Here is a 26,287-nt window from a genome sequence, read left to right as displayed (position 1 = left end):
TTTGGAGGACACTTATTCAACCCATGACAAGAATGAAAATAGTTTTTTAGTAGCATGGGACATATTTTATACTAAAATTATTCATTTTTTTCTGACATTCAAATATTTCAAAAGACATATTTATACTAAAAATTATTAATTTTTACCTGACATTCAAATATTGCATGGGACATTATTATATTAAAAATTATTCATATTTCATCTGGCCACCCAACTCCTGAGACCCATGGCATCTGTGTCCTGTCCCATCTGAAGTACAGACCAGTGCATTCCCAGGAGAGAGCACAGCCCTTCCCACCCCGAGGCAGTGTCAACACCCCCTGGGCCCTGGTCCCACCCTGCAGGTATAGGAGAGCTCAGACTTTGGAAACTGAGTAATGGTCTCCCCTTCCTGGATGGGGGTGGGGAAAGGAAGTGCTTCACTGAGGTTGCAAAGTAGAAACAAAAAAGGTCAATGTTACCTCTTTTCTCTCCGTCCCTCAGGGCAAGACCTGAGCCTCTCAACTGTGAGGAGTGGTGGCCTGAAGCTCCGCACTGTGCAGATAAAATGCAGAGGAAGAGTGAGAACCAGGGCTGCCCAGCAAAGTTTGTTAAGCACGGGGCGGGGCGGGGGGGGGGCAGTGAGGGGACACAAACATCCTCAGCCGTGAGCGTGATGCATTCACGCCATTTGGGCAGCCCCACACCAGGCTGTGTGAGCGGCCGCCTGCAGCCGCGGGGTGCAGTCAGTGCGCCCAGCCCTGGGCACCGTCTCCTATTCTCACGACCACCAGTAGTCCCCTGAGTGTCCCTGTTTGCACCCGAGGGGGCTCTGGGGGGGGTCAGGCAGTCAGTGACAGAGGGAGTGGGATTTGAACCCCCTCCCCTGTGCCTGACTCCGACTCACACACACTCGCCAGCCCAGGCACCGAGCTTGTCCCCCATGTGGTCACGCATGCGTTTATCCACTGCACAGGTGGTTCGTGTGTTTTACCAAGTGCTTGGGGCCACTCAAGGCTCGGGGTCCCTGCAGGAGGCTTCTGGGTGTGCAGGGGGTGATGACTGCACGATGGAGAATGAAGAGGGTGCAGGTAAAAGGGTAACGAGCACGTGTGTGTTCGTCTGTGTGTGCATGAGCGTGTGCATGCGAGAAGGCCTCTATGGGTGAGCGTAGGAGTGTGTGCATATGTGCAGGTGAGTTTCTTTTTTTTTTTTTTTGGTGGTTTCCTCTTTATTAATGTGTCTCCTACCTTCCCCCCACAATTTCAGTCCCTTCCATCTACCCCCCCCAAAAGAAGGCAGTGAAAAGAAGGGATTGTTGGAGTTCTGAGCCCCTTGGGCAGTTAGAAAGGGAACAGAAACCAAAACACTCAGTGGATGTGACAGGGACTGACAATCGAGAAATCTAAAGCAGAGCGCGAAAGGTGGAAGAGAAAGAGGGAAGGAGTGCTTGAACACGCGTGCACACATGTATGTGGTGGTGTGCACCTGCGAGTGTAAATGCACGGGCATGTGATTGTGTGTGTGTGTGTGCTATATCAAATGCAGTGGTCAGAGAAGCTCCCTCTGATGAGATAATGTTCTGGAAGACACCATGTGAAAGAAGTGAGGGAGAGAGCCCTGCTGACTGAGGGGAAGAGTGCAAGGTGGTGGCAGCAGCAAGTGCAAAGGTCCTGGGACAGGATTGGGGCCGGTGTGTGGAGGCTCAGAACAGAGCCCGTGTGGCCGGGACTGCGTTTACATCTCACCGCTTCAGCCTTTTAGACACTGGCTCTGTCACCCTGTCAGAAGTCCTCAGGGGGGCATGGCATGGCCAGGGAGCCAAACTGTCCATACTGACTGGCGAATCCTGCATTTCTGACTCAGCAGATGAGAGAAATGTCAGTCTGTAGAGCAGAGATTCGGTAGAAAACCCCAGAGACATCCACTATACTACCTAGGGATTTACCCACCTATTATTAGAGGCTCTAATAAGATAGGCTCTTTGTATGGGCAAAAGAATACACATATTATCCAGAAACATAAAATGTAATGGCATATTTCTATAATGAAAAAAAAACTTCCCCAAACCTGTGAGATGTTTTCTACCACAGCCTTCACTGACGTTAAACCTTCAATATCTGATAGAACAAGACTTCGGTCACATCCAGCTCGACGGGATCAGCCCCAGGGAAGACTTGAGTAGAGAGGATCTCTGGTTATGGACACAGAATAAAAAATGAACAGTGATGAGGGTGGGGAATGGGGAGGTGGGCAGTGAAAGCTGCAAGCTCAGATATAGGTGGCATTTTGGAATGAAATATTGATTCCTCAATATACAAATTACATATCTGTATGTAAGTCAAATCATTATGCTTAAAATCATTATCACCTTAAACCTACATAGTGGCATATGTCAATTATATCTCAATAAAGATTGTACCTCAAGAAAAAAATACACAGAGATACATAGAGTCTTTCAGAATCCAAGTTTAAAAAGCTGAGCAGTACGTGGTGAATCCTTTGAACCCAGGCACTGGAATCGGACAAACCAGGAGTGGAAACTCAGCTCTGGCCACGTGGCCTTGGAAGTCACTTGAGCTGATAAACGGGGAAACCAGGATTTCACAGTTCCCAGTGTTGCTTCAAGATAGCAGGGAACAGAGTAGCCGTGGATGACAAATGAGACAGAGGAAAGTCTTGAGATGACTACAGTGAATGGAAAGGAAAAAGGCAAAGAGAGGAGGTCCCCACAAGCAGACAGAAGAGGGTGGACCCTGAGGGCAGACGAAGACAAGCCCATATTTGGAGACAGCACCAAACGTGACCTGTTTAGAGACAGGTGGGAACATTCCCCTTAACAAGGAATGAGAAGTGCTGGTGGAAGGGACTCCACACCTCCACATTTCATGGCAGGAGATGATGGAGCAGTTTCCCCAAAGTTCTGAGCCAAAGAAAACAGGATGAAGAATATGAAGCCCAGGTACATTGTCTTTCAAGTACGAAGACAACAAATCGGTATTTTTGAGAACAAAACAAGAAAACACTGAACGCTACACCCATTCATCCCATCAGGGCACTGGAGAATTCCTCGATGACGTGGAGCTAATCCCAAAAGAAGACACTGTGGGGAAGTGATGGGCGATACAATGAAATCCACATAGATTGGGATTCTGCACACTTGGGGCGATTGCTGTTACAGAATAGAATTTACCCTAAACAGTATAAACCCTAAATATGGAACTTTACACCTGGAGGGGATTAGTATTCAGAACACAGTTTATATCGTATGGGTCCCGTCAAAGGACACGTGATACAGGCGGTTAGTGGGGCCGCGTGGAAGCTGGAGCCTGGGGGGAGTCAAACAGCGTTGCCTTAAGGGCACAGCCTTCGGGTCACCCCTCCCCACAGTTTTGGCATCCACTTTTCTTAGCTTTGGAGTGATTTTTAGGAATCACCATCTTTTTTTTCTTTTTTCTTTTTTTAACATCTTTACTGGAGTATAATTGCTTTACAATGGTGTGTTAGTTTCTGCTGTATGACAAAGTGAACCAGCTATACATATACATATATCCCCATATCCCCTCCCTCTTGCGTCTCCCTCCCTCCCACCCTCCCTATCCCACCCCTCCAGGTGGTCACAAAGCACTGAGCTGATCTCCCTGTGCTGTGCGGCTGCTTCCCACTAGCTATCTGTTTTACATTTGGTAGTGTATATATGTCCATGCCACTCTCTCACTTCGTCCCGGCTTACACTTCCTCCTCCCCGTGTCACCATCTTTTGTGGTAAAGAATTATTTTGGCAATTCCCTTGGTGTTACTTTACATTTTTTCAATTAAATTCAAGTAAAAGAAATACATTTTCATTTTTTTTTTTTTTTTTTTTTGCGGTACGCGGGCCTCTCACTGCTGTGGCCTCTCCCGCTGTGGAGCACAGGCTCCGGACGCACAGGCTCAGCGGCCATGGCTCACGGGCCCAGCCGCTCCGCGGCATGTGGGATCCTCCCAGACTGGGGCACGAACCCGTGTCCCCTGCATCGGCAGGCGGACTCTCAACCACTGGGCCACCAGGGAAGCCCCTACACTTTCATTTTTAAATAGTGTGGATAGTGTTACTCACATGTATTAACTTCCTCTCTTCAGCTTTCTATTGATACTTGTGTACGTATGTAGGAGGACATTCAAAAAGACAGCCACATTAATATTAATCCCATTTTGGAGGAGTTAATACATTTTGGGCGGTTGGTTGCTTTCTTAGGAATTTCTGCTTAAATTTTTTTAAAAAGCAAGCATGAATGATATTTATAAGAAGCAATTACACCAATACTTAAAAATACACCACTATATGCCTTTCTCGGAGAAAAAGAAAACCACAGTGGAATATATCAATATATTGTACCTCCCTGAAAGATAAATCTAAGTTATTTAATTGTGGAAATAAACGTATAAGCAGGCAAAAAACACTGAATCACTAAACGGAATTCCATTTAAACAAAAGGGTATCTGGCCTAACTCTGAGATACAGATGTCAAATGCTTCCTTTTTTTTTACTTTATAATTTATTCATATATTCAACAAAGTGCCGAGTGCCTACCATGTGCTGGGCATGTCTCTTTTATTTGATGACAGTCCCCTAGTCTCCTACGGACGAACGACAAGATTACATTTAGACGAAATAAAAGTGAGATCCCAAATCATCAGAGGGTTCACTGAGTCACTGTATACCAAAAGGCAGCTTTGAGAAAGCATCCTCTTGGGAAGGAGCCATGACCGTAATGGCTGTAAATGTTCATGCCCCCAAGATCGCACCTCACTCTTCCTCTAAGACGCAAAATCTCTCAAAAGTTTCCGGAAGAGGAGCCAGATGCACAATGGTAAGAGAGTCTGCCAGCTTTTAGAAGGTCAGGTGATGCAGAAGTGCTGTTGGTTTGACTTACTGAATACACAACGAAAGTTGTATTGAAAAGGGAAACCCCAGGCTGGTGTCATGCCAGACACGACCTCTTCCCCTCCTTCTCGGGGACTAGACCTTCGTTGTGACCTTGGCCTCCTGGGGAGACTAATTACAGCTCAGTCCCCTCTTGCAGGGACCCTGCAGCCCCACTCCCAGCCCCCTGCTGCCCAGTCTGTTGCCCGGTCTAGGGCTGCCTTCCACTGGGTGGTCCCTCCAGCACTGCAATGGCCCTCAGAGTCTGTGGGCCCCAAGCCAGGCCCAGCAGCGCCCCCACTGCCATCATCCCGCTGGATGCTGCGTTAGAGCCTCCCAGGCCACTTCCTGCCGAGATGCCGGGAGGGAGCTGCACTCTAACCTCTGGGTTGTCCAGCCTGTAAGGGCCGGAGCCCAGTCAACCAGCCTTGATCCAGAAGACTGGGAACTCAAGCCTTGAGCATCTTAGGGAAAAAAAGAAGAAAGACTTTCCTAATTCTGCTGTCTTCCGAATACCACTCTGGATTCTGGCTCCAGCCCCTCTGAGATTGTAAACATCTGGGGGGTGACAGACAGCCTGACCCTGTGACTCCGCCGCAGGCCCCCTGTGGATACGCAGATGACGGGTGGAGAGCGGTCAGCCGTCCCAGCCCGATAAGGGTCCCTAAAAACCCCAAATCAATGGGCAGATTTAGCCTTCTCAAACCACGCCACATACCAGCATCTGTGACATATGGTACAAATAAAATGGGCTTAGTCTTACATCGGGAAGGAGGTCATTAGAGGCAGCTGAAACTGGGAAACCTCACGGCAAAGACAGAAAAGGCCAGGCTTGGAGACGACACGGCTGCACGTCCAGCTGCGCACGCTCCGTGGGTCAACGCTGGCTTTGCGTCCAGCCTTGGAAGACTCTGCTCCTTCACTGGAGGCTAAATTTGTCCCCGAGCACCCACTGCCCTGTGGAAAACCTGGGCTAAGACTTCAAATATGACCTAAGTCTTGGTCAAAACACAGGCAGGCATTCATGTGAGTAACAGACGTGTCACTGTGTGCCTGCCGCACACAGTGCCCGTGGAGGGGAGGAGACCAGAGCTTCTCCTCTGTTTCAGGACCTGCTTTGGGTCCAGCTTCCCAGGACAGGCCTCCGAGGGTCTGTCCTCCTCTTCTCTCTACTCCCAGCGCCCCAAGTCTGCACTTCCTGTGCATCAGAGCCGGAGGCCACTCCTCAGTTCCATAAGCTCGGGTCTAAATGCACCAAAGAGGAGGGTCCTCCCCCAGATGAGTGCCTCCTTGATAAATGGGAAAGGGCCCCAAATCTCCCACCTGAAAAGGGCCAGGATGTAAGGAGGCCACAGAACACGAGCAGTGATGCGGCCATGGGGACGGGGACCCGGCCGCCGTTTTCAGTAAATGCTTTTACTTTGTTTCGTTTCCCCCTTTCTCTGTCCAGGCTGAAGGGTCACTAACAGCTCCGGGTCCAGAATATGCTCTGGGACAGTCGTCCCCTACCTTTTGCCCTCACAAACTATTACATCCAGCCCCCCACCCCCACCCCCACTGCCAGGCCTGCGAAAGCCCGCTGAGCCACCTTTGTTTTGTTTGTGTTGATCTGTTTAATTGCACGATTGCTTTTGAGGCTTATTTAAGGAGTGGTTTAATTTGTTTCTTCCTGGTCTCCTGGCCCCGCCCCAGACGTCAGGTCCTAGAGACAAGGGACCTGAGCTGTCATTTGCACGGAAGTGTCTTGGCGCCTGGAATCTAGTGAGCGGCGGCTGACCAGAGGAGGGGGCTGCCCACGAGATTGTGGGGTGCAGCCACAGCGAGCGCTTGGGCTTTAACTTTGACTGTGGCTTTTACCAATGAAACATTCCCTCCCTCTGCATTTTGTCTTAAGAGAAGCAGTAGCGAGCGGTGAAGACCTCGTTGTTTCCATCACCGTGGAAGCTGGCATCTCATCTGGAAGGCACCAGCCCTGTCAGGCTAGGCCCGGCCTATCCAGCCCCCAGATGGGTGTCAGGCTGCTGGGACCATCCCAGCTGGCTGACATTACGGCGGTTACTGTAATAAAGACCAGGGTTAGCTGACAAACTTGGTATTTTCTTATACGGCTGCTGTGAATTTTACAAAGTGTGAGGGCAAGCCTCAGGTCGGCAGCGCTGCAGCAAAACAAAAACACACAACAGAAAAAAACCACACTGCTGAGGTCAGCTGTTGAGGTTCTCCTCGTGTACAGCTGTTTGAAAAATACAATACAACACAACACAACACAACACAATACAATACAATACAAGCAGCTGTGCGGTGGGGAGAAGTGAGGTCAAATCCAGGACTGAAAGAAGTCTGTTTGGAGCTGCCATTGGGGGTGCAGGGCTGCCCCGTGGAACTGCTGCAGGGATTTAAAGAGGCAGAAGTTCATTTCCTGCGATTTAAGGAACTTTGCTGACGCCTGTGCTGGCGCGGAGTTCGAAGGACTGGGAATGGATCCGGCCGCCCAGGCACACAAGGCGCACGCTCCCCCTGCAGCTCGTCTAAATGCGGGGCTGTTCCACGTTGATTGATGGCCCAGGCAAACGACCTATTAATCCAACAGCAGCCCCACTTCTATTCCTAACTTACTGGAGGCAGAACGGCCACTGGAAGTGGTTTTCAACTGCTTCCTGTGGTTCCCCCGACTCTGCGGGGCAGGGGCTTCTATTTTTAGAGAGTGACCATTGCCATGAAGGTCCAGTCGGCCATAGATGCGATGTGGGGACTTGCGGGTGGCCTGGGCAGACTGGGTGGGCTCTTCATTCAGATGGTATTTTAAGAGTTCCTTTCAAGTGACGCATAGTGGAGAAGGCCACCACTTCCTCCTGAAGGGTAAGAGGGTGTGTCGAGGCCAACAGACGCTAGGACGCTTGGCCGTAAAGTGTGTCACTGTGTTTGGAGGGCTGGTGGCCTCCCCATATGAGGCTGCATGGCTGGCGTCCATGAAACACCAAGATGTGTACACGCTCATTTGCATTTACCATGTACCTTCTCTGAGTATGACGGTACGTTGTGGATTTTTGTTCAGAATGGCTCAGTTTCACATATTCTGTTCCCTTCCAGTCAATGGGTCCCGTGTTAGTTTGGGTTTCCTGGGAAGCAAATCCTGGCACAGGGGTTCACGTGCACGTTGCTTCCGTGGGAGATGGTCCCCGTCAGCACCCCTTGGGGCGTGGGCAAGCGAGGCAGGGATGGGAGACAGCCAAGGATGTCGGTGAGTCGGAGATTCCTCAGAAGGCACTGCGGGGTCAGGTGGCCCATTTCTCCAGCTCTCCGAGGCCGCAGGTTCTTCTGAAGGTGAAGGACCCTCTTTGTGGCCAAGCTGGGGCTCCAGTTGACACGTAAGCCTGCAAACATGGGAGCAGGAAGCAGGGAACGGAGCAGGGAAAAGAATTCACAGAGAATCTGGATGGCGAGAGCTGTGGTTTCTGTTGGTTTTCCTGCCCCCTTGGCTGTTTTTTCTCATGGCTCTCATTTCATCACAGATGAAACTTTGTCACAACTCAGTATCCGTACAGCACTCCTCCTGGCTATGAAGCATGATCCGAATGCTTTAGATGCATTTCTTTTTCTCTCTCTGCTTACTTTGCATCTTATTTTGTGCACTCATTTTATGCAAATCACACCCACAATGAAATATCCCCACGCGGCCACAAGGACAGCTAAGGTTAAAAAGGCTGATAATTCCAAGTGCTGGCGAACATATGAGCAACAAGAACTCTCACACGTTGTGAAGAAAACAGGATGGCCTATCTTATAAGGTTAAATACAGACTCACCATAGGACCCAGTAATACCCACTTCTAGATGTTACCCCAACAGAACGCACGTCCACACAAAGTCCTGTGCATGGATGAGCACAGCAGCACTGCTCATACTAGCCCCAAGCTATCTGGAGCATTCTGCCTGGGTTCAAGCCCCGCCTCTGCATGTTAAAATGCTGAGTGATGCTGGCTTAGAAACTTAGCCTCTTTGAGCCTCTCTTCCACATCTGTCTAATGGAAATAACAGTAGCGACCCCCTCATAGGGCTGTTGTGAGTATTAAATGAGTGAATATGTCTGAGAGCTCCATATTGGGTTACTTGTGTCCCTCAAAAAGATATGTTCAAGCCCTAATCCCTGGAACCTGTGAATACGACCTTATTTGGAAACACGGTCTTTGCAGACCTCACCACCAAGGGCTGAGGTGAAATGTCTGCTGGGACTGCTTCCCAGAGGTGCACGGCACCACCCAGGGCCTTCTCCACCGCATGCAGCGATGAGAGACAAGCTTCACGGGCATCCCTTGGGCCAGCAGATGGCCAGGGGTGTGGCCCAGCTCACCTGTATCCTACCTGGGCCGTCTTAACAGGTCCATCACCCCCCTGGGGCTGCCCCCGCAGAGCTCTACCAAGCACATGTCCTGACATCGGCGGGCGGCCAGGCGCGCTCACACACACATGCTTGGGCGGAGATGCATATCACAGCCCCTGAGATGTGGGTTTTCTTCCAGATCAGATATGGGCCGAGGCCTCGCAGCTCCAGCAGAAGGGAGGAGAGGCACCGCATCTGAGTTGCATTAGCCAAACCAGCCCCAATTTATTTTTCCATGCCTGAGAATAATGATACATTTTTAGTCTTGTGAGATGCTGCACTTCAGGGAAAAGGCACAAAGACTCAAGTAACCCCGAATGCGGTTGTGGCCAGGCCCCTTCCGTGGATTTCTCTCCACCTTCCCGGGACTCCGAGAGACCCAGCTCCCATCCCCGGCGTCCTTCATCCCACCCCGTTCCGCTCTCGCCCCCAACACCCCTCTGCAGGTTGCCTTTTATTTCAACACAACACGTCAAAGAACGAGGTTTGGTTTTGGGAGCCCAGGTTTGTTGCTTGCAAAAGACTGTCTAAATGGAGTGACGCAGGTGTGCTTTGGGGGTGGTCTGAGAGACAGAGAGGCCCGGGGACAACACCAAGCCCGTGGGCTAGTGCAGCCCCAAACCGGAAGCTTTCCAGCCAAGCAAGCACGGTGAGGAGAGACTGGATGGACCTCAGCTCAGACCACAGTCATGATGAGATCCACGTCTGTTCTTGGCAAGTATCCAATAGGAGAAAGTCTGCCTTCCGTCCTATACCACTTTCTGTTTGTGCTTTTTCTCCTTTATTTTAATGCAACTCCCTCTCCCCTTTAACACACCTTTAACCCTCTGTGACCTCGTGCGCTCTCAGCAGCGCTGCCCTACTGAGACTTGTTCCAAAAAACCAGTGTCAGTCATGTACACGTTAGTATAAATAAGCCACGGACGGGCTCCTTTTCTGGGCTGGAAGTGGCATTTAAGCCCCAGTTGTTCAGCGCTTGAACCAGCAGGCAGGCTGCGGCTGTCTGTATCTATAGCTGAAGCTGCTCCTGCCTGAGGTGGACAAAAACACGTTTGCAGCACATACTCATCATGGGCCCATGCGCACACGTGCGTGTGCGTGCATGTGTACAGGTGCACACGCACACTCTTCCAGGATCCCAGGGTGGAATACAAGTCACAGTTTCCAAAGGTCGTTATGGGTGTTCCAGCACTGAGAAGCGCTGCCAATGTTGTCCTCCGAAAAGGAAGTGAGTGTTCCCATGCTGGAACGAGCCGGCTGTGTCTACCCTTGATGGTGGCGGCGGGGGCGGCGGGGGGGGCGGGGAGGTCAGGCCCCAGGGACGCTGATGACCCTGGGTATGAGGTGTATGGGGCTTTGCGCTTATTACAGAGTCACGTTATAAACAGGACTTCTTTTTAATGGTAGTGGGCACCAACTCAAAGATGTCTGCTGAAAAACTGTGCTCTTCTCTCTGCTGACTCATTTGGTGGGAATTACAGCCCCAAATGCCAGCGTGTGGCTGAGCCACATGACCCTCCACTGAAAAATAAGGACAGGATAGTTTCGGTCTTGCAAACAAACAACGGAGATGCAGCCAGATCTTCTTCCTCTGTTTGTTTTTTTCATTCACATCAACAGCTCTACACCCAGCATTCAGTGTGACCCACCCTGGGCCAGTGCCTCCAGATTTGAGAAGAGAGAGGAATGGGTCACAAAGTGACCGCACTGCTTTTTAAAATTTTTTTATTTTTTTGCGGTACGCGGGCCTCTCACTGTTGTGGCCTCTCCTGCTGCGGAGCACAGGCTCCGGACGCGCAGGCTCAGCGGCCACGGCTCACGGGCCCAGCCGCTCCGTGGCATGTGGGATCTTCCCGGACCCGGGCACGAACCCGTGTCCCCTGCATCGGCAGGCGGACTCTCAACCACTGTGCCACGAGGGTAGCCCTGCTTTTTTTATTTTTTAATAAGTGAAAAGGAACCTTGGTATGTAACAGAGGGAGGAAATGAAAACTCTGAATGGTCTGATTTTTCGGCTGAGTCCTAGAAGTAGTAGCATGATAAATAAGCTGAAAGGAGAAGCAAACCCTGGACTCCAGCTCACTCTGCCACTAACTAGCCTGGTCACCTGTACTGCCATTTTCCCTCTGGGACCCCAGGTTTCTCATCAGCGAGATGAGGAAGTTGGTCTTGGCCAGAGTGGCTCTTCCCTGGAACATACAACCCCAGGCCAGCACCCACCCCAGGCACGGCTTATTGGTCAGCTCATGTTCTCCAGCAGACCTCTGAACCCTTCTCAACCCCGCTCTCTGTGAGCCATTAGCAATCGGTCAGAAAGCTAACAGCTACATGTGGTTGTCATATCCACATGTGCTGTGTTTGCCAACTACTTCCAGTAGTTTCCTGTCCAGGATTTTGGTAGGATTGCACTGCCTGCCTTTTTGGGTGACTAGTTCAGGCCAATGAGTCATGAGCCAGTGAGAAATGGGTCACTTCTGGGCTGGGGTGCCTCAGTGCTGCCATGAGACCCTCCACATCCCCCATGCCTCACAGGGCAACTGGAATTATCAAGTCATTGAGCAGAGGGCCCTGCTGACCTACAATGGACCTGCCCCATGAATGAGAAATAAGCCTTTATTTAAAAAAAAAATAAACCTCAGAATTTGGGGGTTGTTTGTTACTTCAGCGTGTCTTGGCCCTTCCTGACTGATACATCATCCTCGGCCTCTTGGGCCCTGTGGTTTTACAAGTCTGGGTCTGGTGACTTGGCCGTTCTGCCTGATTCAGAGCTGTCCCTTGGGACACTGACATCAGACCAAAAAGTTTATGGCAAGGACTCCCATGATGTTAGCGCTCAGATCTGTTTATGGTCCTTCAAGGACAGTTTTCCCAGCTGGTCGAGACACACCAGAGCCAATGTCCAAACACTGACCACACCCTTCTGGTGTCGGGATGTCCTGAGAAGCAACATAACAGCTAGCAGTTCTACGTTCACCTCTCTTCGTTTGCACGACATTTGCCAGCTTGAAAAACAAGTTCTCACACCAGTTTTCCTTTAAAAATGGTGGGTCCGGGGCTGTCCAAGGTTCTGTGTTTTACTCCTAAACCTTTCCTCTAGACCAGTAGAAGCCATGACACTAAAGCAATGTGTGAAGACAGAGGGAAAGAACGCCACCCATGATGCTAACCGACTGGAATCTTACTCACCAAAGAGGTAGCTTCCTCCAGGAATCATCCGGGCCCACGTGCGTGCAGGGCTGTGTAGGCGCAGAGATGGAGAGAAATGGACCCTTCCCTCGGGGCGTCACTGTCCAGGGGGTAGAGTGCAGTGTAGCAGGAGGTGGAGTCTGTCAGGCTTAAGCCTCCCTGTTAGAAAGTGACAATCCCGAGGTTAGTCTTCAGCAGAGAGGCTGAGTCACGTAACGCTCGGGTCTCTGGAGCCTGCAGACCTGTCTTCACGACCAGTTTGCCCACTTTGCCACTTAATTCACTGTAAACGTGGGCCAGTTGTTTAACTGGACAAGCTGAAAAATCACCGGTAACTAACACAACACTGTTAATCAACTATACTCCAATATAAAATGAAATTTTAAAAAAAGTCATCTGTAAACCAGGCAGCAACATCCATTATTACAAACTTATGTATGAGTGATGGAGCCCATGCTTTGCGCCCAAGCCTGCTGCCCAACGTCTGCTGGGGACTCCCTAACCTCTGGCTGCTGTCACCCCACTTCCAGCAGGAAAGGGACACCCCAACACTCGAGGGCACCCCGCACGTTCTGTCCCTGCCACCCTGTGCTCAAGAAATCTAAGACTCACTCCCTGAAAGAAACATCGGGCAAACGAGGAGGCTCTTAGGAGCCCGACAAGCCTTTGAAGGTGCCGGCAGCCCCACTGCTGAAGCTTTAAGTCCCGCGAAACAGTCACTATATGAACAGAACACTTGCATTAAATGTGCTAGACATGTCTAAGAGAATAAGAATACAGAATCCCTGCTCTCTTTTTTTGCCATTTACAAAATTTTTATTCAAAAATTAACATACCGTAAGATTAATTTTCAAAATTCCATTTATAATAATGAACTAATTCAAACATACAGAAGAGGTCAACCAGCCCTTGCTTTGCACACTGCCGTGTTAACCCAACTCACGCATAAACCCACGGGCACGCGTGCCCGTGAATGTGGAGCCACCAAAGCCAGGACTCCTTACAGAGTGATGTGGTAAACACTTCTCTACCCCCTCATGGGCTTGACAAGCTTTTTAAACACTGGGATGGGATTTCTGGCAATTTTGTCCCATCCTTTGCACTTCTCTGTGTTTTTTTCCCCTTGAAGTCTGTATATGGAACATGCATTCCCTCTGCAATCATACTTTACGGTTAAAATAATAATGCAAAGCAATAATGCATCTTGAACTCTGCTCTTGAAATGTTTACACCTGATAGCTTGTTTCATTTCCGCCACACCCATGTGAGATACTTGGGATTAGTTCTATTTGATTGTTGCGGATACAGGCTCAGAGAGGCGACGTGAGTTGCCCAGGGTCACACAGCTCCTAACAGGGTGAGGTGGAGAGTCAACTGGTGTTTTTTCATGTAAGACGGCTCTTATCACTGAACCAGAGCCACCTCCTTGGACGGTGAAAAGTTCTTGGGAAAATCTTACTGCTGAGATGATATGCCTTTTAAAAAAATAATTAATTATTTTTGGCTGCGTTGGGTCTTCGTTGCTGCGCGTGGGCTTTCTCTAGTTGCGGCGAGTGGGGGCTACTCTTCGTTGCACTGCGCGGGCTTCTCACCGCGGTGGCTTCTCTTGTCGCGGAGCACGGGCTCTAGGCACACAGGCTTCAGTAGTTGTAGCACGCAGGCTCAGTAGTTGTGGCGCACAGGCTTAGCTGCTCCGCGGCATGTGGGATCTTCCTGGACCATTTTTTTTTTTTTTTTTTGGAAAGGTGTGGCATTTTATTAACAGATGGTCATAATGGAAATGTGACCAAAATTCACAAATAGGGAAACTGAGGAACACATAAACGACTAGAATCAAATCACAAGACCTGAATGAATACTGATGGAATCAGCTCCGTCACAGTTACAGTTCTGTTTCCTATCCATTTTTCTTTGAATCCATGTCCCCTGCCCTGGCAGGTGGATTCTTAACCACTGCTCCATCAGGGAAGCCCAAGAGATGATATGTCTTTTAAACAATGGCACACGTCCCTGTTGAAAGAAGCATTTCTCTTGAGTTAAGGGCTAGGAACTCACTCTCCTTCAGAGAGAATGCTGAAAAGAAGCCGTCAGCCCTTTCTCCCTCTCCCTCAGCTGAAGAGTAAATATATTTTGGCTGCGTTTAAGTTACGAGAACGTAAAGAGAGAGAAGTTTACTAGTTGTGGGTAATCTATACAATCTGTAACTACAAAATCATTTCTATTTACTTATATTGAAGGGTCTAACCTGGTATTCTTTTAAAACAACCCCTGTGTAGACTGCAGAAAGGAAAACTAACCATGGCAACCGTGGTCGTGGAAGACAGAGAGCTGACAACAGAGAGCTGACAACAGACAGCGTGCGATCGGAGTCTGAGGCTCAGAGATGATCTAAAGCAGCACCTCCTGAACTTCGCTCTGCGAGCAATTTTCCTGGGGCTCTTGTTCAAATGCAGATGCTTATTTGAAGGTCTGGTGTGGGGCCCAGGACTCTGCATTTCCAACCTGGAGTCTCAAGGGCCTTGGATCTGGTTTTGCAGCTCGGAAGCACATTAGAATCACCTGAAGCTTTGAAGATCCTGGCACCTGAGCCCAACAGCAGACAGATTAAATCACACACCCTGGCGCTGGACCCAGGTGATTCCAGTGTGTGCGGCCAGGCTTCAGAATCACTGCTTACGACAAATAGTTCTCAAACCTTTAATCCCAGGAACACTTGACACGCTTAAACATGATTCAGGATTTTTAAAATTTTTATTGGAGTCTAGTTGATTTACAATGTTGTGTTAGTTTCAGGTGTACAGCAAAGTGAATCAGTTACACATATACATATATCCACTCTTGTTTTAGATTCTTTTCCCATATAGGCCATTGCAGAGTATTGAGTAGAGTTCCTCGTGCTCTACAGCAGGTCCTTTGATTCAAGATCTTGAAGAGCTTTTCCTATCCTATTTACCACATTAGAAAATAAAACTAAGTAATATAAAAAAATTCATTGATTCATTTCATTTTACGTTAAAATGAAAACGTGTTTTATGAAAAGTAACTATCTCACAAAACGAACAGAATTGAGTGAGGAGAGTGGCACTGTTGCCTGTCTGTGCCTCGAGTATCTGCGTGACTAGGACACAGTTCAGGCCTCCCCGCTGCCCCTCCCTGCACGTGACCTGCCGCTCGCTCTTCATCTTGTTTCATCCCCAACGACGCTGACCCAATGTGGAACTCACAGAAGAGGAAGCCGAGCCCCGAGGGTGCAAGGTCTCTGTCCAAAGTCACACCATGAGCACCAGGGCCCAGGCTGACTGACTCTAAAACCAGCACTCTCAACCGCTAGGCTAGATCCCCCCCATGGGTGGACGAGACACAAGGGACTGAGTCTCATGCTCCTTAAGAGCCCCGTGAACGTTTCCTGGAAGGTGCTCAGTGAGCCCCCAGTGTCCCTCCGTCTGACGCCTGCAGCCTGGACTGTCACGTGTCCAGCCTTCTCACTGCCCAGCCTGCAGTGCTTGATGTGTTTTTGTTTGATTCCGTGAGATTGCGCAAATTCATGCAGCGCTTCCTGTGGGTCAGGCACTCCTCTGGCATTCCATAAATACCAACCCCTTTTATCCTCATGGTAGCCCTGTGCTGTAGGTTCAGTGTTGCTCCCATTTTACAGGTGAGGAAACTGAGGCCACACAAAGCCAGGATTTGGACCTCTGCAGTCTGGCTCCAGCTAAAGATCTGTCCTCTGCTGTGTCCAGTGACAAAGGGACCTGCTCTGGTCTAGAAGGCCACCCCGAGGCGGTGAGGGCCTCTGCCTGGAATACTGGAGCATCTTTCCCTCCAGTTCAGAGCGTCCGCCTTGGCACTGGGCTCTGCAGCCATCCACTGGCCCTGCCACTGCTCACCAGGGATTACCTCTGTCAGCCTGCAGTTCCTCCTCCGTTCTGTTACCTGCTCACGACAGCCTCTCCTCTGTACCTTGCTGGCCGTCACTGTGGCTGGGGTGTACTTCTCTCCCCCTTGGTGATGGCTTTGGTTAGTGGCATGTGGGCAGGAGTGACAGCGTGTGAGTTCTGAACCAAGACCTAGAGAGCCACAGTGGATTCCTCTTCACCCTCTTGCATTCCTGCCACCATCACTGGAAAAGCATGCCCGTGTAGCTGCTGGTCTTAGAATAGGCAACACGTGGAGCAGATCTAAACCTGGCCCACAGCAGAGCCACCCGGCTTACAGATCTGAGAGAAAGAAACACATATTTGCTACTGGAAGCCTCTGCGATCTCAGGGTCATTTGTTACACAGCATTAAGTGCCGAGTGTGTCATTTGATAACAAGGGTGGAGACGATGTGTGAGCAGCTCTTAGTGCGGTGTCTGGCTCAGGGCAGCCCCTGTGAACATGAACCATTATAACAGCTACTTCAGATGCAGTTTCCACACAGCCCCTCCTCTTTCTCCCTTCCTTAGTCAGCCGAGGCTCTGCAGCCTGCCCACCCTCCCCACCCAAAGGAACGAGGTGCTCACATACCACGGGGCAACAGGCTTGGGAGCCTGGGCCAGGTTTGTGGAAAACGGGAAAAAGCCCTGGCCTCAGTGAATGGGGTTTTTCAACCTTATCTCGAATTCTCTTGGTGAGGCTGGTGGGTTTGTGACTGACGGTGTTTTCTGAAAGGGTCTTTGTGGTATGAGCGTGGATGAAAAATGAGAACCAGGAAGGAAACAGGCTTGACTTTGTTAAGAAGTGTTGCGGGTTTCAAAGGAAACTTGAAGGTGAGTCCAGGGCATGGGCCTGGCTATGGATTTACAGCAGGCCCAGGACTCAGTGCCAGGCATGGAGGGAACCTGCCGTCCCGAAGGTGTCCTGGACGCCGCCCTGAGCCTGCTGGTGCCACACCTGCTTTCTCTCGTTGACGTCTCACGCAAACACACAACTTCAGCTATTTACTGGACCAGGAGAGTAACCCATGATCCAATCCTTTTCTGATCATCTACAGAAGGCAGTAGAAAGGATCTGCTGTCAGGAGCTCGTTTCTCTCTGAGCTGTGTGACCCTGGGCACGTTAACTTTAGCTCTCTGAGCCTCTGTTTCCACGTCTGTGATAGATGGACACTGTAATGCAGACCTCATAAGGTCGTGCTGAGGACACAGCAAGAGCGAGCGTGTCCGAGCTTCCAGCCCCTTAACTGTGGCTCGACGCTGGCTATTAGGACTGTGGTCCTCACCTTTCTGTTTCAACGGATGCCAAGCTCCCCCACTTGTCTCTTAGCTCTGACTCACAGTGGCCGCTGCTAAACTGAAATGCCCTCTGTTTATTGACATTTCTCATCTACAATTAACATGTAATGAGTGCCCTGGATGGACGAACGAAGAAGAACCTTTTCCTTCCAAGGAAAGTGGGAACTTACTCTGTGGTGCTGGGCAGCATAGTTAAGACGAATGGAATGAATGAGGCAAAGGAAACTCAAACTGGATATCAAGAAGCTCTGCGCATAACAGCTATTAGAGGAAACGGTGACAGGGCCGTGTGGTGAGCCAGGCGGAGCCAGGCTGGGAAAATACCGGCAATCTGTAATTTCACAGCAGGACAGTGGGAGACGTCGTGCTCGTGCCCAGGCAGAGAGGGGAGCAGGGGAGCGGGACGCAGCCAGCAGGGTGGCAGTGACTTGTTACATTCGCGCAGGTGTCGTACGGGGGCTGTTGCTAACCACTATGGGTCATTGCAACTAAGCCGGGCTGTCATTCGGGTCATTGCTGAATCTCAAAATAGGGCAATTATAGGCGAGAATCTGGAATCAGGCACTGTGAAGGGATGCATTCATTTAAAGGAGGGGCTTAATAATAATCTATAATAACTAAATAATAATCTATCATAAGTAAATAGTGAGCAATAAGCTGTAAATAATACGTAATAATCTATGACAACGGAAGGTACCCCACCTTCTTCACTTTTCACAGCCACTAAGAATTCATTTTCCAGAACATTCCCCTCCCCACCCCCAGTTCTCTTTTCCCAGACCCAATCAGACACAAAACTCTCGCGGCGCTGAAACCACGCCTCCATCCGAGGCTCGCACGTGGACCGGCTTCCTTCTTTGACTTGTTTTTGTTCCTCATTAATTGTTGCTTGAATGTTCTGGAGGTTTTGCATTCCGGAACCTTCTTTGGCCTGCTCGTTTTTTGTAATTTTCCCAATGAGATAAGACATTTGGGGTCTGTTTTGGGAGTAGTGAGGGGTGAGTGTCAGTAAAAAAGAAAAACCCAAAACACAGGAAAAACTGTCTTCCCTTCGACATCCACAGACTCTCAGTCCATAAATGGCTTCTTTATTCCATTTCTGTTTTGGAGGCCATCACAGAAAATCCCTGACCCTGCCTTCTGCTGATCTGCAGTGTTTCTCTGTGTCTCAGGAGTCACTGTTTTAGGGCAAGCACACAGGGAGATGGGGGTGACCCAGATGACACAGCAGCTTAAATGCGGCCCCAGCGTGTCCCCACCCCGGGGAGACAATGCTGGATGGAAAGTCGGGTGGATGCACTCATTGCGGCAAAGTGGGGACTGTGCTCCCTGAGCAAGTGCTCTGCAGACAAAGGGAAACTGAGTCGAGGAATGTTAATTGCTTCTGGTACCGTCCCGTTTAGCCATGGATTAACCCTTATCAGCAAGTGGCTTCTTAAGTCTAATTCTGTCCCAGAAGGGAGGCTTGGCCTGTGCCGAGCTGAAGTCGGCCCTCATTTCCCAGGATTACCTGGCCAGTGGGGTCCCACACTAATCCCCACCTCATTTTAGTTAATTTCAACCTCCTGCACAAACCCTTTCCCCGAAGCTACCAATAAGAGACAAAAAAAAAAAAAAAAAAAAAAGCCCAGCTTTGCTTCCTCCTCCTGTCCTTGCCCAGATTTTCGGAGATAAGAATGAGCCTGGAAAAGCCACCAGCAGACTCCAGAGCCCCAGAGAAGTGGACAGACTTTCCCCTGGGGAAAGGCCGACGTCCTCTTTCTTCCAGGCTGTGCAGAGGTGCCATCTGTGCCCGTCGCTGGGCAGCGGCATGCGTTTGGACCTTGCAATCCCCTGGGTTAGCTGCTCTCTGAGCCTCTCTGGTTGGGGACGACCAGGACCCCTTCGTGGGGCCGAGTTGGGGCTTACAGCCTCTCCCGGGTCCCGCGTGGGGCAGCCTGCTCGGTTGCGATTATTCGTCATGGTGGAGAGTTGGTCCAGGACTTTTTCAGGGGTCCCACTAGAGACTGCATCTTCTTTCTCTCCTTTCTTTCCCCAGCTAGCATGGGGAGCAGATTCTACAGGAATAACCAGGACAGGCCTGTGAGTCTGTGCCCTCCTTGCTAGGGATCAGCTCAGGGCAGGGGGGCGATCACACTGAGTCTACCCTCAGTGGGAATTCACGGGGAGGGGGCAGCGCTGCAGCTGTGTGAGCTCACAGATGACTCGGGGCCTGAAGCAACCAGGTGCCTGGGGAATAGATTACGCCCCCCAGATCGACTCCTAGTGGCTGAGCTGGGGACTTCGGCCAGAAATGGGGGACCCGCAGGGAGAGCAGAGGCACCCCCATGGGGGAGAGGCTGCACTTTCCTCCCACTGGGTTTTTATTAATACGTCGCTCTCTATTTGAATTTCCTCCTGTATGCAAGAGAACAAGACAAAAATTCAAAACACCTGGTAGTTCAAAACTTACTCATTAAAAAAAAAATCCTGCTAATAAAGATGATAGCAGAAAAGATGAAGTCCAGATGAACCACAGCTGCTGGTTCAAGTGACAAATTCGCATCCCTTTCTTCTCTGTGAGTGGGGAAAGGGGAAGGTATCAGCGGTTTAAAGTCGTTTAATGCAGATTTCCATCGTTGTTATCCTAAGTGGAATCATTGTTATCGTTGTAATAACATTTACCCAGCGTGCCTGCGCTGGGTGCCCTGCATATGGCGACCACATTGTCTCACAGAAGCCTGGAGCTTCCCGGCCCTGACAAGGGGGATGCTTCACGGGGCGTGGGGAGGGGGCTGGCGGGCAGGACGCGTAGGCCTCCCGATTCGGTTTGGCGGTGTTTCCCAGAATCTCGCAGACTCTTTGCAGCAGAATACTAAACGCCTGGCACATCGAACGGAAGGGGACTCTGCACTTGCTTAAACAAATGCCGCAGATTACTCTTAAGCACATGAAATGAGTTTCCCCATCGATAAAAACAGACAGATGCGAATGCCTCCCTCACAGAATTACTGTTGGGGTGTTCAAGGAAGATGATCCAGGCAAACAACAGGACAAGGCACTGACTACTGTTAAAATTCAGCAACTATTATTATTGTGGTTGTTACTGTTATGGTTACTATTGACAAGCAAACCCAGGCCCAGAGAGGGAAAGCAACCGGCCCAGGGTCACACGGTGACGAGGGGGCCAGCACCCACTGTGAACCCCACTTTGGGGCTCTCCCCAGCTCCACATCCCCTAGCGCCCAGTTGTCACTTCCTTATTGTGTGGACCAACTCCGGGCTGAGGTGGGGGGTGCTGAATGCTGAGTCCCTTCCCTCGTCTGGGTTCCCTACAGGCCCTCCCCCAGAAGGCATTTCCTCTGCTCCCGATGAGAAGAGAACATTTCAGGGTTCTCCCTGTTAGAGGCGTGATGACTCTCTAGGTGTTTAGGTTCCCATCAGCCGGAGCTCCGAATGGGGCTGACGTGAACCATCTCAAGGCAGGAGGTTCCAGCAGAATGACCTTGTGGCCATTTTCTTAGGGAAAACAGGCCAATCGAGGCTTGATTCTTCTGGTTCCCACACACTCCAGTGGGATGGGGACGCCAGTTTGGCTGCACGATTCTGTCCGCATTCAGAGTTTTTTCTCGCTCATTCCATAACCCGATCAGGATTCCGAGCCCATGTGTGTTGGGCTGTAGCTGGAAGCCCAAGCTCAGGGCTATAACCACGGCCTTCAGGCCTGTCTCAGTGACCCAGGCAATTTGGGGGTCAGTTGAACAGAAGCGGACTGCAAGTTCACAAGAAGGCCAAGTTGTGTGAACAAAATGCTTATGAGATTCCCGGGTTCACATCTCGCCTTGAGGTGGCCTCACAAGTCTCCCCGGCAGGCAGCAGCAGGCCAGGTGGTACAGCTGTTGACGGGGAAGAATGACGAAAGGCTGGCCAGCCAGTGCGTGGGGCCGGCACGAAGCACATATGGATCATCGGTAGATCATAGAATCGAGTGGTTCAGAAACGTAACACGTCGTGTTCTCTTCCAGTAGTGGGCGGAAAGATCTGGGTAAGATGAGAAGCAGCTTGAATCCGTTCCATGGAAGATTCCAGAAGGGGTTAGCGCTCTCTAATTCCCACTGCTGATTCTGCCCTATAGACTTTGTCAGGCGCTGGCGGCTGAAGCATACCACCTTCCTCATTCATGGGTTTTCCATCCAGGAAAAACTAGGAAATAATGGGAAACTTGAAAGAAATCCCTCAGCACGTGTTTCCACACCAAAGAGGCTGTGCTGTTTCCCTGTCTGGAACCTCTGAGCAGCTTGAGGTCGATGCGCCCACCAGATGAAGAGTCTGGAGGCTAACATCTGCTCTTCGGTCAACTGCACCCAAGGGCATGTCCAGGAAAGGCTAGTTGGAGCGGACTCTCTCTGGTTGCCTCTGTTTGGTTCTGGGTCAGTTACGGCCTGTGTGGTCAGGGTCCATTTGGTCTTGGCAGCTCAAGAGCGTGAGCTCTGGAGCCAGGTTGCTCCTCCCATCCCTGCTGTGCGTCCTTGGAAAGTCAGTTAATGTCTCTGAGCCTCAGAGGTTTACACTCTTCATATGTAAAGCGGGGATATTAAAAGTACCACGTCACTTGGCTGTGAAGATGAAACGCCGGGGGTGGGAGGGAGAGTGATGTATGTAAAGTGCTTCACCCAGTGCGGGGCACAGGGTAAGCCCTCTTTAAGGATGTGTTGCTATTATTGGTGTTATCATCCTTATTCAGATAGTACCCATTAGCAAGCACAGCTGTGATCCCAGCTTCTGTTTTGTAGAATAGAAAGAGCCAGAGGTGGGAGAAGGCAAAACCAGGAAGAGAAATTCGTGGGAAAATGTCCCAAGTCTTTCTGAGCTCCTCTGCTCCATCTGTGAGTGGGATGGAGAGGATGCACCTACTCTAGTTGGGTTGCTGAGCTCTCGAGAGGGAAGGGGTCAATGGCAGGCCTCTACCTGCAGGAAATATGTTCTTTAGGCAAACCTCTGGGACCTTCCCCTTCCTGGGTTGGTGTCTCCTTCTGACCTCAGAGGTGAGTCTGGCCAATCCTTTGGGCTATTCGTGTCTGTCGTGTTTGAGATCCCCAGAAGGTGCCCCAGGACAAGGATTCTAATGTGAGTTGTTTATTTGGGTGGTGATCCTAGGGAACACCAGCAGGGGAGTGGGCAGGTGGAGAAGGGACCCAGAGAAGGGACAGAGTCAACTGGGGAGAGGTTGGGGGTGTCATTATCAAGCAAGTTAATCTGGGAAATGATGTAGAGCACAGACCTCAGAATTATCGCACCCAAGGAGAGGGAGCTGGGGTATTTACACGCCAACCCTCATTAGTCGCTGACTGCGGGCTACTCCTGTGGGGGGGGAGGGCGGTCAATTCCCTGGAACTCTGTCCCGCCATGCATGTGTGTAGGCAGAACAGACTCTGGGGACCTCGGACAGCCCTCCACCAATGAGATGGGAGTGCCGACAGCTGGAAGAGGTTAGGCAGTGCCCCGATGGTGTCAGCTACAGATCACTCAAGAACATCGTCTGCCTTCCTCTAGCCTACCTTGACTTCTTCCTCTGGTTTTATTTCTTTCGTATTTATTTCCCAGTGTTGAAAGGCTGCTGCCCTGCAACTATATTTTCAACTTATTTTACTGGGTATATCTTGTGCCCTGTGTAGCTGGTAAGTTCTCTTGAGGGCGGGAACACGGTTTCCAAATGCTCAGATAACAGGACACAAATTCCAAACACAGATGTGTTCATGGGTTTCCTCTGTCCCTTGAGGCCATGCAGAATATTCTAAAATCGCCAACACTGCCTTTCTCTTCCCAAAGGAAAGTCTTCAGCGAATGAGCAGCTAGGTCTACAGCATAATAATGGAATGAGGGGCTGGGGGGAGAGGAAAGTGGCTCAGGGCTCAGAGTGGAGTTTGGGAAGGACTTTCAGCGTGCACAGCTCTGATGCAGCATCTGGGCACACAGGGAAAGGAGGACAAGGAGGGTCTTTCCAAGCATGCTGTTAGGGATGGTAGGTCCAAGTCCCTTTGTGGTTTTAAAGAAAAGTAAGTAAAGTATTGGAGTTATTCTGAAATTACTTTTGATTGGTATACTGTGTATTTGGATTGCAATGGATTTTTGAGACTGAACTACGTAGATTCTGGGCTTAGGTAAGGACTCAACTGTATTTTCCAGAGGGCAAAAATGCACATGCCATAGGTAACCAGTAAATGCTTGTTGAATGAATTAGTGGATATTTATGAACGTTTAGAGCTGGAATATGCCTTAGAGACTCTAGTCTAGGTATGTGAAGCTCAAATGCCTCTGTAAAATTTCCAGATAAGATGCAAGATGTCCAGTGAAATTTGAATTTCAGACTAAAAAAGAGTACTTGTTAAAGTATAAGTATGTCCTAAATATGACATGGGACAAACCTACACTAAATTTGCTAAATCTGGCAGCCTAGGTTTAGGAAATGTGCCAGTCGTGGAACTTAATCAAGTGCAACAAGCCATCAGAGGATCGGGAGAGCCGGGGAGTGGGGGTGTTTCAGGATTGGTGGGCACAGGTCCTAAGTGCATTTCTTTAAAAAAAAAAAAAAAACACAACAAAATCATCCTCTGGGCAAAACAAAATGCACCTTTTAAGCTAATGTCCTTACTTTAAGTAAGGAATCTGAAATGCAGAGGAGAGGAGAAGCAAGGAGCCTGCAGACCCCAGGCAGTCAAGGCAGAGACGAGGCTGGACCCAGGTTCCTCCCCCGCAGGCCGCTGTCCGCCTGCCCCACATCACAGGGCAGGGTGTGCGCGTGTCTAAATGTGTGGCTTTTGATGTGCGCCCACCTTCAGAGGGCAGGTGATGGGCGAGTATTCAGGGTAAGAGCAATTTCGTGGATCACTAGGCGTAGCCAGTGCACATTCTCCCCAAAGACCCTGAGTAGACCCCCTTGGTCTCCTGTTGCATCCAGCAGACACTATGGCTTTTCTCCCAGTGCAGCCAGCTGGTATTATTTTTCTTCATTTTTGCCATTTGAGGTGCTCTTGATGAAGGTACAACAGTTGGGACATTAGGTAACATATTCCATATCTTGGGCAAGTTATCCTGCCTTTCGAGTCTCGTTTCCCTCATCTGAAAAATGGGAGGATGTCAGGTCTCTGATCTCTAATGATGGGGACCGGTGCGCCCCACTTTGCCTGGGAGTGTCCTGGTTTATGCCCGTTGTCCAGTGTAGTCATCAACTGTGCTCCCTTTGTACCCTCCAAGCCATCCTAGTTTGCATGAAAATGAATGGTACACTCCTAGGCAGTGGTGTGCCAGAGTCGCCCAGCATGGGCTCTCCAGACCTGATGACTCTGTGTTCCCAGTGAGGTCCCACAGGTAGCTTGAAATCAGCCACAGACAGAGTAGTTACACCACGGCCATGAGCAAGCACTGCTTCCGCCCAGAGAACTGGCTGTTAACACTAGTCAGCACACCGCTGACTCTGCTCTCGCGGTCGACAACCACGTTACATACCTGTCTGGACAAACTGCCAGGTAGTCAGTGAGTGAGCATTTGACTCCAGAATCCATTTTAGTTTTAGTTTTAGTTTTTTGGCTGCGTTGTGTCTTTATTGCTGCACGCAGGCTTTCTCTAGTTGCGGTGAGCAGGGGTTACTCTTCGTTGCGGCGCACAGGCTTCTCATTGCGGTGGCTTCTCGTGTTGTGGAGTATGAGCTCTAGGCGCGTGGGCTTCAGCAGTTGTGGCACGTGGGCTCAGCAGTTGTGGCTCCTGGGCTTTAGAGTGCGGGCTCAGTAGTTGTGGCGCACGGGCTTAGCTGCTCCACGGCACGTGGGATCTTCCCGGACCAGGGCTCGAACCCGCGTCCCCTGCATTGGCAGGCGGATTCTTAACCACTGTGTCACCAGGGAAGTCCCCAGAATCCATTTTTAAAAAGATATTTTGGTCCATCCATGTTGTTGCAAATGGCGAGATTTCATCGTTTTTACAGCTGAGTAATATTCCATTGTACAAATGTACCACATCTTCTTTATCCATTCCTCTGTCGATGGACACTTAGGTTGCTTCTGTATCTCAGGTATTGTGCATAATGCTGGGAGGGCAAAACGGGTGGTGGGGGTCAACAGTATGAGACGGAAGGAAACTAGACTTCTGGTGGCGAGCATGCTGAGTGTGGACAGAAGTACAAATGGAATCCTGCACACATGAAACTTATATAATGTTATAAACCAATAAAAATTTTAAATAATGAAAAAAGCTACTTTGGTGACGATTGAGTTGACATAATCAGTGTTCTAGTTCTTCTGTAATTGACGCATGAAAATGTCCACTTAAGCCAATGTCTGTCCTGGTCCTCAGTGGTTATAACGCTGTGAAAGCAAAGTTCCCTGGCTTTGAGTGAGTTTTTCTGTTTCATCCGTCAGTTTGGTTGGATGGACCTGGTTACTGTGGGACACAGTGTCTCAGCAAAGCTGAAAGCCCCAGATGCTCTCGAGGAAAGAGCAGCTTGCAGTTGGCTATTCCGGGTCGCCCCCTGCTTGGGTGACCATTTCACCTGATGCTCTTCTGAAAAAGCGCATTTAAAATGCAGCCTTTGTCACGTGTGGAGAGGCTGCAGGTGAGGCTAGCTTTGCTCCTGGGCTTCCTTCCCCG

General features: G+C 50.1%; 1 long non-coding RNA gene across 1 annotated transcript in view; it reads right to left on the bottom strand.

The window, feature by feature from the left end:
- Positions 1-461: 461 nt before the first annotated feature.
- The window catches only part of LOC114886231, a 101,091-nt gene continuing 75,265 nt past the window's right edge, over positions 462-26,287 (bottom strand). The window contains exons 4-6 of the long non-coding RNA XR_003791249.1: positions 12,452-12,610; positions 2,050-2,173; positions 462-534 (exon numbers count right to left, since the gene is read on the bottom strand). This is a non-coding gene — a long non-coding RNA (uncharacterized LOC114886231). The remainder of the gene's footprint in view (positions 535-2,049; positions 2,174-12,451; positions 12,611-26,287) is intronic.

The sequence above is a fragment of the Monodon monoceros genome, unplaced genomic scaffold (assembly GCF_005190385.1).
Source record: "Monodon monoceros isolate NGI ecotype Baffin Bay Population unplaced genomic scaffold, NGI_Narwhal_1 Super_Scaffold_10, whole genome shotgun sequence".
In the NCBI taxonomy this organism is placed as follows: Eukaryota; Metazoa; Chordata; class Mammalia; order Artiodactyla; family Monodontidae; genus Monodon; species Monodon monoceros.
The sequence above is the reverse complement of the archived record's forward strand: the minus strand, read 5'-3'. Positions and strand labels throughout refer to the sequence as shown.